At 40.2% G+C, this 16,291-nt stretch overlaps 1 long non-coding RNA gene across 1 annotated transcript; it reads left to right on the top strand.

The window, feature by feature from the left end:
- The first annotated feature begins 14,878 nt into the window (after positions 1-14,878).
- On the top strand, positions 14,879-16,091 carry LOC145659359 (uncharacterized). Its single transcript, XR_014125512.1, has 3 exons — positions 14,879-14,966; positions 15,678-15,749; positions 15,878-16,091. It is a non-coding gene; the product is annotated as an uncharacterized LOC145659359 (long non-coding RNA).
- Positions 16,092-16,291: the final 200 nt, after the last annotated feature.

Raw genomic sequence — 16,291 nt, 5'->3', positions numbered from 1 at the left:
GGATGTGGGCTTTGTGCTGGTGTGCGAACAGCAGCTGCAGGCAGTAGTCAGTGAGCTGACAGTGGCTAAGGTCCAGTTTTGACAGCCATTCAAAATGTTCCAGAAACAGCGCCAGTGACGTTACGGCAAAGTAGACAAGCTTCGACCAGCTCATGGGAGCACTACACATCCCCAACATTAAGTAGCAAAACCCCAGAGACCTTCTGCCTGTACTGGCCAGACCTGATTCAAGGATAGGAATTTCAATTTATTCATACTGGATATAAGAATCATTAATGGCTGCTGAGTGAAGCACTTTCATTGAAAATTCATCCACCAATTTAAATTCTTTTTTTCTTTTTTTTTTTCTTTTTGTAACCAGAAACAGGGCACATCAGCCAGGAATACATTCCAGGTCTGTTTTAGAACACTGGCTGTGATTCATTACATTTTTGCAATTGTGAAAAGAAACTGGATGATACTTCTAAAAGTAATTGTGTTTGCAGTTTATTTGCACAGTTACATGAACAACACTGGTAGCATAGTCAACAGGCTTGATGGTTTTCCAGTGCATGACACTGTGATACCAGGGCTGGCCCAAGCCTGTGTGGGGCCCCATGTAGAAATCTGAGCTGCCCCTTCATAACATAGGTAAAAAACAAATAGAAATAAATACATGGTCTTTGGCACCCTCTTGGTGGCCTTAGCACGCTCTCATTTTGCTTATATGGTGGCACAATTGTTCTGCTGTTATCCTATCTATTGAGCAGTCCTACCTAGATTTAATGCACTTATGTACATCACCCTTAGTCCAGGTTTCTGGTGTTTATCTTAGATGCATTTTTGGTTGTATATGTTATAATTAGGCTACTGTGGACAATTGTATACCGTATAGCTACAGCACCTGTACTTCACACACATGTAGTAATCGGATCTAGAAAGTTGCCAACCCTATTAAAATATTAGGTTTATAGTATAATATTTGAATTAAACAGACAAAGCGTTAATCACAATCATTTGCATGATGATTAAATCTTGAACCAAAAATGTATCAGAGAGCTCTAGTGTTTTTTACAGACACACACCCAATAAAACTGTGCTTGACCATTTCTTGCCCTCTATATCATTCTCTGCAGTTTACTGAGAAAGACTTGACACTGGGTAATGCCGTTGTCTATTCAAAGGCCAAAACAACAACAATCTTGGTTATCAAAGACTCACTCCACCCTGACCACAGCCTCTTCTTTTAGAAGCCATGAGAAAACCACCATCGCAGCTTGAGAGCACAAATCTAGCCTCTTAAGAGGTGTTATGTTCCACAGGCAGTTCGATATCTCAATGTGGTCCACATGAAAGCAATTTTCTTTCCATGAGTGCAAATTGCACTTTTAATGCCTGATATTTCAGCCACTCATTTCTCTCACTACATGACAAAACTCTCGAAACTTTTCTCCAAAAGCACTGAATGTTATTCTAACCCCTTATGGCCTTTCTCCATTCATGTACACAAAGTCAAGTATGATTCCAAATGTCATCAAAAGATATATCTGTTTGTAGCTGAACAACTTATACAATGTGATCTTTCTTCTTTGTGTCAAATGAACTTAACAATTGAAACATACAAAACTGGCTGTGTTTCTTGCCAACATACTTGTGTTTGGACATGTGGGATTACTTGCATGACACTTTCAATAGCTCAGTTGGTAGAGTAGAAGTTAAAACTATCATCCTTAGGCCGTGGGTTCAACTCCGACTCCCACAAACTTTATGCTTTAATGCAGAACTGTCATTTTATTTGAGCAAAAAAAGAGGTTGTTCCCTGACCGGGAATCGAACCCGGGCCGCGGCGGTGAAAGCTCCAAACCCTAACCACTAGACAACCAGGGACAAAGCTGCAGACTCTGCACCCCTACTATTCTGACAATGTTTGGATGCATACTGGAATTGGTATGCATGAGTGGAAAAAGGCCATAAAGCGAGTTATTCATCTTTCTCTTTGTTCTACAAAAAAATGAAGTTTGCAAGAGTCAGGGCTCTTTTTTACCATCTGGGAAAAGAGGGAACGCTGGTGTCACTAACACATGGAAAGAGCTGTTATAGTATTCCCCATTTGTCTCCTTAATGTTTCTGACATTTTAGCCACTCATTTCTCTCTCTACATGAAAACACTCTAGAAAATGTTCTCCAAAAAGTATGGAATGTTATTCTAAGTACTCGGAAAATAGTCTTTTCCTCCCCCTTCTGACACGTGAACTTATAGACGCCTTTGATTGCACGGTGTCTCTGTAATTGACAGGGGAGAGAGCGTATGCCACTCCCTCTCTCTCTAAGAGTACAGCCAATTATGCTCTTCTAGACGCTCAGTTTCAAAGTTAAACACAGCTACTATATTACTTATAAAAGCTTCACACTCACCTCAGCTGGGACATTTCAGACACTGAAGGAAACTCCTCACTTCACTCTCTTCATCTGACCAGTCATTAAGCTCCACTGGTTTCTTCACTGTTTGGAGTTTCAGCACTTCTAGGAAGAGGGAGGTCTTTCTCTCTGAGGTCTATGTACCAGACTGCAGAAGCTGACTGGTAAACTGGCTGTAAAGCTGGAAGGACACTCCTGCCTGTCTGAGTCTCTGAGTCCTTCATATGAGATTACAGATCCAGCAGGAAAACTTGTTCATCATATGCATATGACATCAGTTTCTTTATAGGTCTGTTAAAAGTCTCTCTCTGATGAATAGCTGGTTGCAGACTCAGGTTCAGCAGAAATTTTTTTTTTTTTTTAATTTTCCCACTTATAGGAACCTGTCTGATCCTGTGTTGAATCAAACCTACAAACACAACAACCCATTTATTATTTTTTTTAAATTTAAGTTTAATTCAAAATAGCTTTATAGTCAAGACTATCCTGTATAATATTGTGGACTCATTAAAAGGCAGCTTTAGAGTTTAATGCAAAGAAACAGCAAAGATAATTTGAAGATGTCATTTATCAAAACACTGGACATAGTGATTTGTAATATTAGAATAGAATCCCTTTATTTACTAAAGGTACACAGAAATGTACACAGGTACACAGAAACTTACTGTATGTAAGAGTGCAAGAGTTCAAAGCAGTATTAGTGCAGATAAAAACAACTACAGTGCCATTGCAGCTTTTAATGCTGTTTCAGTATCAGGGTCTTCAGGAAGACTCCACCTGGCAACCCTGAAGTGCCTTGCTATGCTTAAAACTGCACACACACACACACACACACACACACACACACACACACACACAAACAAACACTCAACAAGGTGAGTTCTGCTTATTTGTTATTGGAGATTTGTTAAGAAGGCTGATCGCCATTTAAAATTAGATTTCACACACTGTAATTGTTACACTGGTGAGTTTGAGGTAGAGATGCACTTTCATTAATACTGCTTACACTGTGTTTCTTTACAACACGCATGGACGTGTTGAAGCACCTCATATGCATGGAACACTACTACTCAGAGCATTGGATGGTTGAAAACAGAAGCTATCTGGCTCACACAATGTTTTAAATGTGCCAAGGGAAATTCCAAGTGTGGCCATCCTTGAGTGGAGTGGAAGATAAATACGTTTTTTTGTCTTTCAAAGCAGCTGTAAGAGTTAGTGGGTCTCATGCAAGAATATTTTCATTATGCTACATTTGTTTTGAATTCTTATAACTGTGCCACATCAGATTAATCTTTTAAATTCACCAAATGATCATAATGTTTGTCCATTTGTTCAAAGTTTGCATATAATACTGTGTATCTATAAATTATTGTATTTGATAATTTCCCCCAAAATGCCCTATAAGGCTAAGTGCCTTCCCTGTTTTCATCTCTGGGTAAAAGGAGCCAATTTCCTAATCTGAGGGATTAATAAATGAAAACTTCACTATGACATCATTAGTAGTGGAATTAAGAGCTGTTAAAGGCAAGAAACAGAAAACCATGTTATTCTATTTGTTCATGTTGTCACATAAGATCCCCACTGTCACGTAGATAAATAAGATATGGTCTGATAATTATATTAAAACACATAAATAAGATATAGGCTGATAATTATAGTAAAACACATAAATAAGATATGGGGTGATAATTATAGTAAAACACATAAATAAGATATGGTCTGATAATTAGATTTTCAAAAAGCTCTATAAAGCTTGATAATTATATTCATAAAGAAAAAAGGCATGTAGTTGCGCTCAATCCAGGAAAACAAAATGAAAACATATCCTGTAGGTGCATAAAGTAAATAGTAGAATGTAGCTTGCACATTACCAGAAGGAGAATCCAGAGGTTTTGTTAAGTTTTATTGCATTAGTGTGTTAGCTGTTGTGTGTGATATCAGCCAGTGAAATAAGAGCAAGTGTTTCATATTTCAAGCTGTGGTCAGCGCTCAGAGCTAGTTTAAAACACATAAATAAGATATGGTTTGATAGATTCAAATATAGTCTCAGTGAAGAATGGCCATAAATGACTATAATGAGGTGAAGGGGAGGACAGACGAGAGAACATTTGTCCTGACAGGTGATGTTACACTGACAAGTGCTGGAATGGAGCCTGTTAATTTGAACATTGGCTGTCAATATCAACATCACAAAGTATTAATATTGCAGTGTTTTGGGATTTAAAATAGCATTGACATATGGAGGCCCATGTATAATAATAATAATAATAATAATAATAATAATAATAATAATAATAATTATAATAATGTTTGTTAGAAACTGGTTCAAAGTGACCGGTCCCTCAGGTTCGATCTCGTCCAAGTTACCCTCTGCCCTCTGTCCTCTGTAGCCGGATCCGGGGAAGTCAAGAGACACTGACACCAAGGTAGTGAATGAAGAGAGTTCAACTTTATTGAGGAAAGCACAGAGTATATATGCATCCTATATCTACTATCTAAATCTACAGGATGACAGGGAAAAGTGAGGCAAGTTCTAAGGGTCTATGTAGAAAGGAAAGAGACAAGGTTAGTAAAAATTAGATGTTCTTTGCATGAACGACCCATGAGCTGTTCCCGTACCCGCCATGAGGTACTCCTGTGCTTAACGAGAGACAGGGTGAGAAAGAGAAAGGGAGGGGTAAAGCAGACAAGAAGAAGGAGTGGAAGACCTCGGGCGACCAGCTCGCGGTCAAGACGCCATGTCATGGCTGATAGGCAGAGACCTTGCGTTGGGTGCCGGAATAGAGAAAGGCTCCAGTATCTAACACTTCTAGGCATCAGCAGTAATCCCTGTATTTCTACAGTATTCTAGATCATTGCTATATTGGACTCTAACCTATTGGACTGGCTAGGATGTATTCTATGAATAAATAACAAAGAACTTTTGTAAGTCGCTCTGGATAAGAGTGTCTGCTAAATGCAGTAAATGTAAACGTCCAAGGAAAGCCGACACTAGCAGGCAAACCGAGCATTGCACAGGCCATACTTGAAATTCCCACAATGCTTTTCTCACCGGGCGTATGTCGGGGCAATAACGTCAGTTGGTCCTACCAGACAATTATCAGCATGACGAGAGTCTTTCATATCAATAAATTCTGACAACACTTTGAAAGTGATAAGCAGTGGTTAGCTCGAAAGTTATTCATAAACAAGCACATTGAAAATTACGAAGCAAGAGACTTAGATCAGCTGTTGTCTCTATCGATAGTATGGGTGACCCATGTGTTCTTAGGATGCAGGTAGGGTCTAACGCCTTCTGTGCTGAGTTGCTGTTTCCAGATTTTAAAAATAGAACATTGTTAAACAGCATCTGTAATAGTTAAGGAAAATGTGTTATAAGTATAAAGTGTTAGAGTAAGTGTTTTGGCCCCTGACTGCCATTAGGACAAGCCAAGACAACCGCTCACTACATTAGCTTATCTACTTGTTAAATCAGCCTGAAATTAAGATACAGCTAAAAGTGTTGATTTTTATACTAACATTTTAACAACTTCAGCCAAAGTATTCAGAATGTAAATGTTTGGTCTAGCAGGTATGGCCCACAACTGATGCAGAGAGTGCATGACATGGCAGAGGGGATTCATGTTGGCAAAATGCCCTCCTACAAATTAGTCTCAAATACTGAAGCAAAAAAGAGGCCGAATTAATCTGATGGAAGTAAGTCTAAAAGGGCTTCTTGATGATGTTACCCTGGTGACTTGCATTCTTTCCAGATGCTCAACAACCACTAAAAGTAGTGCATTGCTAAAAACTACTACTTGTTGTGCTGGAGGTGTTGAAAATATGGTTTCCTTGTCATTGTCAGTTTGATTTTATAAGGTTCTACGTGGGTATCGATAGGAGCTGAAACTGTGCATGTGTTGCCTCTCTGAGGAGATGAGCCAATGAGGAAGATGCCCGTGTTCAAATTTGGCTCTAGACCACGCTTTGAGCCGGTGCACTTTGTCAGCGGTTGAAGTTGCAGCAGCATTGGCGGAGTGGGACGCAATGGTGAGAAGGAGAACGAGAAGGATCTCAGGAGTGAGAAGCTGAACAGCGGCAAGCAGCGGGAGGCTGGAGACAAAGCCTCTCCTCTCCCTTCTCTGACACAAACACAGTCACGTGTTATATACTCACATAATCCAAAATCCAGCATCTTTTATTTGCTGTTAGCTGGCAAAGAGTAATCAGTATAGTCAGATTCCTTTAATGTAAACACTTGGGAAAATTCCTGCCATGATTCACTTTGGACACAGGGAAGATCTGATAGTAAATATTCTGGCAGGGACGGGCCATGACGGCTAAGGAAAGTTTATAATGAAGGTTAATTACACAATTCCATAAAATATAGATTCAGTTAAAATGATCAAACTTTTAAGTCATTCATTTTTATTTTTATGTAGTTAACCCTTTCTTACCGACTTAGTACAATGACAGGAGTTCATCAGAAACGCTCTCAGTGGCATTTCTGCTTGAATTGGCTTGACTTAGAAATGGTTGGCTAGAAGATTCCTGCCATAAGATCACTTTGGACACAGGGAAGATCTGAAGTAAATATTATGACAGGGTGAGGTCATGACTGCTTAGAAAAGTTTATAATGAAGGTCATGAAAGGTCAGTTTTGACTAATTGCAAAAAACGCCATGTAAACTTTAGAATGGGAAAGTCAAGTGGTCTGAGCGAAGCGAACTGCGAACGAGGCATGGACCAGACTAACCAGGACCAATATTTTGAAAGGGATCAGAGGAGGATGACATCAAGAATCATTCTGATGATCAAGTGGCGCACGGTCAAGCAAATTGCAACCAGATACAATGCTGTTGCTCCAACTAACATGTCTGAATGCACAGGTCATCGTCCCTTAGCACATTTGGATGACCTGTTCAGATGACCTGTTCGAGTGTCATTGCTGTCTGAGGCAAACAGAATGGCAAGGCTCCAGTGGGCAGAAGAGCAGAAAACTAAACAGTGGAACATCATCTTGTCAGATGAATCCAAAATTCTGTTGCACTATGATGATGGGAGGGTAAGAATTTGGCATAAGCAGCATGAATTAACGAGTCCTTCCTGTCAGATGTCAGCAGTTCAAGCTGGTAGAGATGGCATAAAGGTGTGAGGAATGTTTTCTTGGCACACCATGGGTCCTCTGAAATCAGTAGATGTTTGAAAAGAAGGGCTTACCTATGTATTGCGACCGAGTGCATCCCTTCATGCAGCTGCTTAAACTATGGCAGAAGGACACTTTCAACAAGACAAGAAACCCTGCCGCAAGGGTTGTATAATCACGGATTTGTTCCAATATCAAGACAGCAAATTTTCAATGTTTCCCTGGCCTTCACAGTCCCCCAATCTTAATCCTATAGAACATCCCTGGGTAAAGGTATAACAGGCAGTTTAGAACATGTCAGTCCCTCCATGTAATTTGAGAGAAAATATCCTATGAAGATTGGACCAGGATTCCTGCAGGGTATTTTCAGCATATAGTGGAAACTATGCCAGAAAGAATTGCTGCAATTCTGGAGGCGAAAGAAGGTCCAACATGCTATTAAATGGGTGTACTTAAGCCAGATACACTGTGTCCTATAATAGGATGTTGCTGGAATGTATGTGGATGTTGTTGGAATGGCCGCAGAGTTGCAGCAGCAGTACAGGTAGTCTGTGATCCTTTCCCCCATCCGAGTGAGTTTGCCCTATTACACGGGGTTGAGTTATGATGTGAATGTTTAATTACACAGGATGGATTGTGGGCGACGGAACCGAACAGCCTTCAGGATTCAAATAGAAAAAGGTGAAACTTCTCCAGCCTTTGAGTTAATCACAGGACTATTGCATAGCAATTAGGGATAACAGAACAGCTTTCGGGGGGTTTGGGTGGGTTGCCTTATCCGCCCCTTTAACAGAGTAGTCACAGTTCAAATTTCCCTTCTTCCATTGTTTACAAGGCATTATACATGTGTTTTATTTATAGTGCACGGAGTAATAAGCAGCAAGTCTGGTCTGTCTGCTTTGGAAGAGAAACATTTGGCCAAAAGAGCAAGACACAGCCAGGAGGATGATTGGTAAGAGCAGATTAGTATATGCACCTTAAAGCTGTGCTCTACAGCTAGGTCCTGTTCCATGACTGCATATATACATTTACTACTGACATTGCCATTTGTATCTGGCCATTTACAGTGCACTCTTGCTCAATGGAGCACTTGAAGCTGATTTTCCATTGTGTCGTTATTATGTTTGACCCGGTCAGGGTGACACACTTTAGTGAGGGCAGCAGTATCCTAGAGGACAGGACACTACAGACAGTGACGAGGTGAGAGGTTGAGTTTTTTGTTACTTTCTCTATGACATACTTTTCATGCCAGGTACTATTGTCCAGTTCAGCCCAATTTAATTTACTGCCTTGTATTATCATATATAAATTGCTGAACATCTTATCACTCAGTTTCAAACATCCCCTCAGCTGTTTTAATCCATTTCGGTTATTCAGAAGTACTGCTAAATGGATGTGGTGGGAAAATGAGAGCACATCAAACACAGACAGCTTTATGCATTGAGTAGTAAAGAGTAAAAGTTTATTGAGTTCTGTCCCCTGTATAACAGAGTAAGAGGACTGAACCGCAGTACGGTCCCCCTCCCCTTATACACAGAACAGAAGAAAGAGAAAAAAAAGAAAAACGACTCCTACAGAGTATCTGCTAATTCATGTTTTGGTTAGCCTGAGCGCTGAAGGCTTCTTCTATCTCTATGGTTAGAACGGTATGTGAGCAGCTGGTGTCCCTGACTCACATGCTTATCTGCAGACTGTTATGCTGTGACTATAGAAACATAAAGCAAAGTAAAATAAAGCAAAGTAAATTTCCACAAAATGAAGCAAAGTAAATTTCCACAACATTTCCCCCCTTTATTCTAGATCACACATTATCACACATTTATTCAGCAAATAGCACTACGATGTCTTCATGTGGATCACCAGCACAGCCCATCTTGGGGAGCAGAATGTCTTCAAAGAGCTGGCGTTGGTCATTGGCATGGCCGCTGAGCGCTGGCATGGTGAACACACTAGAAAGACGTCTGACACGCAATGACAAAAAAGGAGGTAAACACAGAAGAAGAAGAAAAAGAAGAAGAATGGGTAGCAGAATGGGCAACGCTACAGCCGCTACTGGAACTGTAGGCTGAGGAGTGAAGGCAGATCACATATGATTCACATAATCAGTAATATTAGCGCTGAGATCTGGAATGTAAAAACAGCAGGAAGTGTTAATCATTTTGCACACTCCTCCTTCCTTCATGGTTAGGAGATCTAATACCATTCTATGTTGAAGCACTGCTGCCCTTATCGCTTGTTGTTCTATCTTTAAGGCACTTGCTGCTGAGGTGTCATTAACAACTTGCAGTAACTGATAAGCTAAGCCATTGATCTTTTGCAGGTCTGCTACTGTGCCACCGCCCAGGAAAAGGGACCAACCAATGGTTTCACCCGGAGTGGTCCATGGGTCCCTCAGAATTCTACCGCAAAAGTCTGTGCTGGTTATGTCTCTCCTCACCCTGTGCTGCTTGGCATGGGGAAGTGTATACACCTGCGTCCTTGGGCGCACTACAGCTGGATAACAACAACCAGTCCAGTTCTGTGGCAATTCACCATAGGCCACCGAACCACAGACCCACATTGCATTCCAATACCCCTGCAGGGTTGTCATGGAGCAATTCCACAGGGAACTGCTATTGGAGTCACTGCAAGTGCCATTGCTGTGCACCTGCACATAGTCGACGCATCTGGACCAGCCTTCCGGCACCTGCTGCTTCATCTGCTATACAAATATCTCACCCTTTCTAGCTGCCACATGCAGCATCATTTTTGGTGGTGCGGGGTTAGTGGGACTGGGACAGTTTGAGGTCTGGTTAATAACCTGGCACATAGAGATTGTCATATTCACTTCTCCTACGTCTGCGTTTTTCAGAGGGATTACAGTCCTTGGAACACTGGTGTGCTGGCACACCAGGCACTCTTGCTCGATATGTTGGGCATGCACAATGGCTGACATACACGCTGTATTTTGTTGGCATTTAGCTGCTAATCGTTCTGCCTCAGTGGCGTTGGGACCCTGAAATGGTAACAAGTCTTCTGATAAGTCATGGGATTCTTCATCCATATTAATATGCAGTCTATGTTCTGACTGTGTTAGCTGTGTCTGATTTTCTCTACCGTCTCTTGACAGTTCCGAGTGTCGAAAGGGTAGGCCTTGCCTTTAACACCCTACTCAACACAGTTCCGACCTAGTCTGTTGGGGTGCTGCTGCTTGGATTTGGTGCTGGTGTCGGAGCCTTCTTACAGTGTGTGTGATGTACCCAGGTTCCTCGTCCTTCTATTTTGACAGCAGTGTGGGTTGTTAACAGGAGGTTCTAGTTATCTCCACCTGGTGCGCTCGGTGGCGGTAGCCCCTGACTGAATTTCCCGTAATGTGGCCTGCGGGGTAGCAGCGGTTTCCTTTATAGCTTGCACAGCGGTTTTAGTTGCAGCTGCCTTTGCTACTCTATCTGCAAAATTATTCCCCTTGCTGATTTGGTCTTCTGTAGTCCTGTGAGCTGCACACTTAACAACTGCAATTGTCTTTGGCAGCGAAATGGCTTCTAGCAAGATGGTGATGTCTAATATATTTACCCGAGCTTGTCAGGAATTGCCTATGTTTCCATATGGCTCCAAAATCAACAGTTTTGTCTGCAGCTAGTTTGCATGCTTCCGTCAGTGCTACTAGTTCAGCAGCCTGCGCTGAATAGGAGGATGGTAATACTTCTGTTTTAAGTATTTCATGATCTGTTACTACCGCGTATGCTGCCCTATTGACCCCTGTGTCGTCCCTGCTTGCTGACCCATCCACATAGAGGCATTACTTATGGCTTCTTCAAAGAGATCAACCCACGGTATATATACTTCAGCTAAGACTGCTGTGCAGTCTTGTGGATCTCCATCCTCCTTCGTTGGAAGGAGTCTAGCTCGGTTCAGTGTTATACACCTTTTGACAGTTATATTAGGCATATCTAAGAGGGTGGTGTGGTATCTCAGCTACCACTGGGCTGATAAGTGTGACACTCTTTGGTCCTGCAGTATTCGGTGTACTGCGTGTGGGACTAAAACAGTAAGAGGGGAGTATGCCACTATGGTTTAGGTAGCGACATTATGTCTTGTGGTCAGTTTTGAGACAGCTTGTGTGTATTTCCCTTAATGATATGCCCCAAGAACGTCACTTCCTCCTTACAATTCTGTAATTTTGCTCTACTAGGTCAGTTACATGTATGTTACATCTGAAATATTTCCATGAGCTTTTACGCAACATACTAAACAAAGGTTAGGAACAGGCTAAATCAAACCAGGCTAACTCTCAGCAGGTCAAAAGTACTTCAGACTGCAAACTATGATCCAGTATTTTATCAAATTTTATCAGAATTGTAACGCAGGGAGGCTTGGCAGGATACAAAAGAGGAGCAGTGATGCATAGAACGATGTTTATTTAGAGACATGGAAGACAACGTAGCACTAAGGCTATCGTGGGATCAAACACTGACAATGTTAACGTTTACACAAATGACTTATATGTGCAAACAATAACCACACAACGAAGAGCAGGCATGAAACACAAGGGAGCGTGGCCACACGGAACACACACATAAGCAAACACACACACGGGGAGACGTTTGGGGGGGGGGCGTACTGTGTTCACACATGCTCTCTCTCTCTCTCTTTCTCTTTCTCTCTCTCTCTCTCTCTCTCTCTCTCTCTGTCTCTCTCTCTCTCTCTCTCCATCCTTTGGGTTTCAATAATACCCCCAGGGCAGACAGAGCCACTATTCAAGCAATGTAATATTCTGTTCTGGCTCCTCCTACCTCTGCAATGACATCCTCAGCTTTTATTTCAGTGGGTGTTGCATAGCCACTCATAAGTATAAATATGCCCCTGCCTGAGCTCCTGAAATTACTACAGCCTATTAAAAAAAACCCTAATGAAATATGCAATTGCTTATAGTAGATTGTTCAGCCTTTTATATTCAGTTATTCATGACTATAGCTAGGCACCCCTGTGTGCAATTATATCCGCATTTCAATGATTGTGCTCATTTTTGAGTATCGTGTGAGCTAGTAACATCTCAGCAAAAGAAAGGATTTCAAATGTGCATTAGTCTTTACAGCAACCTAAGATAATCCTTTTGCAGGAAAGGAACTGGTAACTATGCACACCCTCCATAATGTTCAGAAGATATTTAAAGTGCTGGACAGTCGAAGCATTATGTGTGCGCGTGCGTGATGTTATTAACGTGACAGTAAAAGCTCACCATTTTTAAACGGGGGCTGATCGACTTTCCACTTATGCAAGACTTATGTCAAGAGTACATGTCAAAAATTAGAGATGGAATGAGGGGCTAAATGCAACAGTCATACAAGGCATACAACAGTCAAAGGTAATGTGGAAACACACTTAAAAACAAACTATAAGATCATGATTGTCAATTACATTAAGAAAACAAACAAACAAAAAAATATATAACTGTCATATAGAAACAGAATACAAACTGTCTTCCAAGATTGCAACATATTTACATAATTAACAAAATATTAATTAATTAAAATTCTAATTATTCACACCAATAATGCTCGGTGACTAGAAATCGTTTTTGGTTGTAGCTTCATGTAATCCTGTAGCTACCAGTCTCTTTCAGTGAAAATGGTCAGGTACATGTATGTTACATCTGAAATAATTCCATGAGCTTTTACGTAACATACTAAACAAAGGTTACGAACAAGCTAAATCAAATCAGGCTAACTCTCAGCAGGTCAGAAGTACTTCAGACTGCAAACCATGACCTAGTATTTTGTCAAACATGTTTGTTATTACATTATCAGTGACTTAGCCTTGTTAAAGTAGATGAGGGCTTGTGCTCGTGAGAGAGTGACAATAAGCAGCAGCATAACCTTGTAGAGCAGCACCTGCTCCGAGTTACGCATACGCACCAACGGGTCCGTGTATCTCTGACTACAGGTGAACAAACCGGTACAGTGTGCTGGCGTAAGTGCCATTAACCACTCTAAACTGGAGTTTTGAGTGTATATACGTGGAGGAAGGACAAGTAGTTAAAGAGGATTACGTCTCCACGTGTTGTGGTTGCTGGCGGTACTGGTCAGCGCAGGGCACGTGTGGCAAAGCTGGACATACTCCTATCCAGCGATCTGGCAATGCAAAACAGAGAGAGTGAGCTGCAACAGAGTTCTAGAGTTTTAACAAGAATTTTGAATTATTGACAACTCGCATATAAGAACAAAGTGAAAGATTTAGGATCATGCTTTTATGTTTCCAGGAGATTAACTCACCTGCCTTTCAGAGACGTGCAGAGCGGAACTTTCAAAAAGCTTATCAACGTGACGAGAATGTGACGTTTAGGTTCATCTATAGTGTTACAGTAACAATGTGAAATATGGATATTGAGGTCAGCATCACTTAAGAGTGTATGTGTGAAACATCCTTGTAACCATAAATGTTGTGTTGTTACAAAATTAAGCAGTCCATCCAGTTTCATTTACCTGATTTATTAGCAGCCTGTGCCCACGGTCTGACTCAAGTATCTTTATTTTAATTTCCTCCATGTTGTTTATAATAGGCCTACAGTAAGAAATCCTTTTAAAGGTGATCGCCATTTCTCCCACCGTATACTGTTGAAGCATACAAGATTTTATTCAGTGAGAGATATGTCATTTATGGGGATTAGGTACAGCGCGTTTTGTTCAGGACATTCACGACGATATATGTGCTAAATGGGATTGTAAAATAAATAGCTAGCTAGCCATGTATTTAGACAGAACCTGAATTGTGTTACATGGGTATTTTTATCCCATGTTTTTAAGGCTGCGTTATGTACAGCCTAGCATAAATAAATACGCAAGAATGCAGAGCACGAATAGTCATTGCTTGCAATCACTAGACAATCACTAGCAACTACATTTGCTAATCATTTTCTCTTTAAAGTTGGTGTAAATTGGAAACTATTGCAGACGTGACGTGTGATGTCATAATGCAGCCGCATCAATTAAGCGATTATGATGTAGTCAAAGAACAGATTTTTCAAATGAACAATTTCTGTGAACCATTTTTAGTCTACAGATCACAGATAACGGTTACACCTGGATTTTCAAACTAAATTTATTATGGGTCAGTCCGGTAGTTATGATTGCAATCCAAGACGCAAGGAACATGTTCCTTCTGAGAAATATGAAAAGGAAAAGCACGGGATATTTGCTAAATATGGGAAAAAGAAAAACGAAAAAACACGAGCCCAGATCCCTGCTAGAATAGAGGATGACTTCTTTAAAGGTAAGTTCTGACCACAGCCACCACTTGGATGAACTGTGTGTGTGTGTGTTTGTCTGAGAGAGAGAGATCTACATAGAAGTGTTCTAAGTATCTTTACAACACTAATAAGACATTTTCTGTTACTTTTTAAACAGATACTAGAACAAAGTGTTTAATGAAGAATGACTTCACTATTGAGAGAACTCAATCAGCCATAGTAAGTAAAGTAGAACCAAGACAAATGATTTAAAGCCATACTGTGGCAATGGACAAAAGCCACAAAAAAATGGAAAAACAGCTATGGTGAACAGTGATGCTAATTTAATGCTTGTACTTAAGTACACTGAAATGTCTCTGAATATAATTTACAAATGCATTTCAACAAATGTTTGAGAAATTAATTAAAAACACTAATGTAAATGTATTCAGAATATATTTAGGACACATACATTTAGCATATGCAATCTTTGTCAGTTACAGGAAAAAAAAATACTGTTGGTGGGTTTTTTGTTTGTTTGTTTTACATTCTCCTTACTATAGAATTAACAGTCGACTGTTCGGTGACTTTGCATGCTGAGTTGTAACACTGATTATTAGTATAATTGTGGCAAGAATTAAAATCAACACTAGCTAAAATGACTGAATGCATTGGAATTTATTATTCCAATAGCACAATTTGAATGGGTCTACGGTACCTTAGTGTGTCAGGTCCTGTTATTTCTGTTGAACATTTGATGTTTGCGGGCACATTTTTACATCATTAGGCCTGCAGGCTATGTGATTACGGCTATGCGATAAAAATTGTATTTGTTTCCTTTCCAGTCCAATACAAATTATACATTACAAATGTATCAAAATGTAATTAAAGTCATATTTCAATTAAATGTATTTAAATACTGTTCAACAATATTTCTACTCATATCTACAGGTGGAACCTAAAGATATGAATGTCAATGAGAGGGATAAATGTATTGAGGACCTGGAAGCCATGATTGCTAGAGTGAGAAAGTCTGCAATGCAGCAGAGCAGTCCTAACACTTGTTTTCCATAAATACTAACAATGAAATTAAATATGCATTTCAAGTAGATGTAATTAAATATTGCTCAACACGGTATTTGTGTCTGCAGGTGGCCAAACTGTTAGGATTAGAAGCCGTACTTGCTCGGGAGGATATGGCTGCATAACCTCTGATGACAGCAATAAACAGCATTAAAAATACTCATTTTTCAGTCTAATCCCTGCCTATGTTGTCTGCAACACAGTCAATTAAACCATGGATAGTAATTATATCTTATTTTTTTTGTCTCACAAACATTCTGAATGTAACATTTCCTACAGCTTTTAAGATACAATCACCATACTTGGCACCCACACTATTTTTTCCCATCATGTCCACTTACATCTATGTGGCTTAACAATCACAATTCATTTTTACACAACCAATTTCCAATTCTATATATATCGCTTGGAATTCAACAGACACCTGACTCAAGTATTTTTATTTTAATTTCCTCCATGTTGTTTATAATAGGCCTACAGTA

This window comes from Electrophorus electricus, chromosome 10 (genome assembly GCF_041902795.1).
Source record: "Electrophorus electricus isolate QZ-2024a chromosome 10, ASM4190279v1, whole genome shotgun sequence".
NCBI classification, from domain to species: Eukaryota; Metazoa; Chordata; class Actinopteri; order Gymnotiformes; family Gymnotidae; genus Electrophorus; species Electrophorus electricus.
This window is presented reverse-complemented; position numbering and strand designations above follow the sequence as displayed.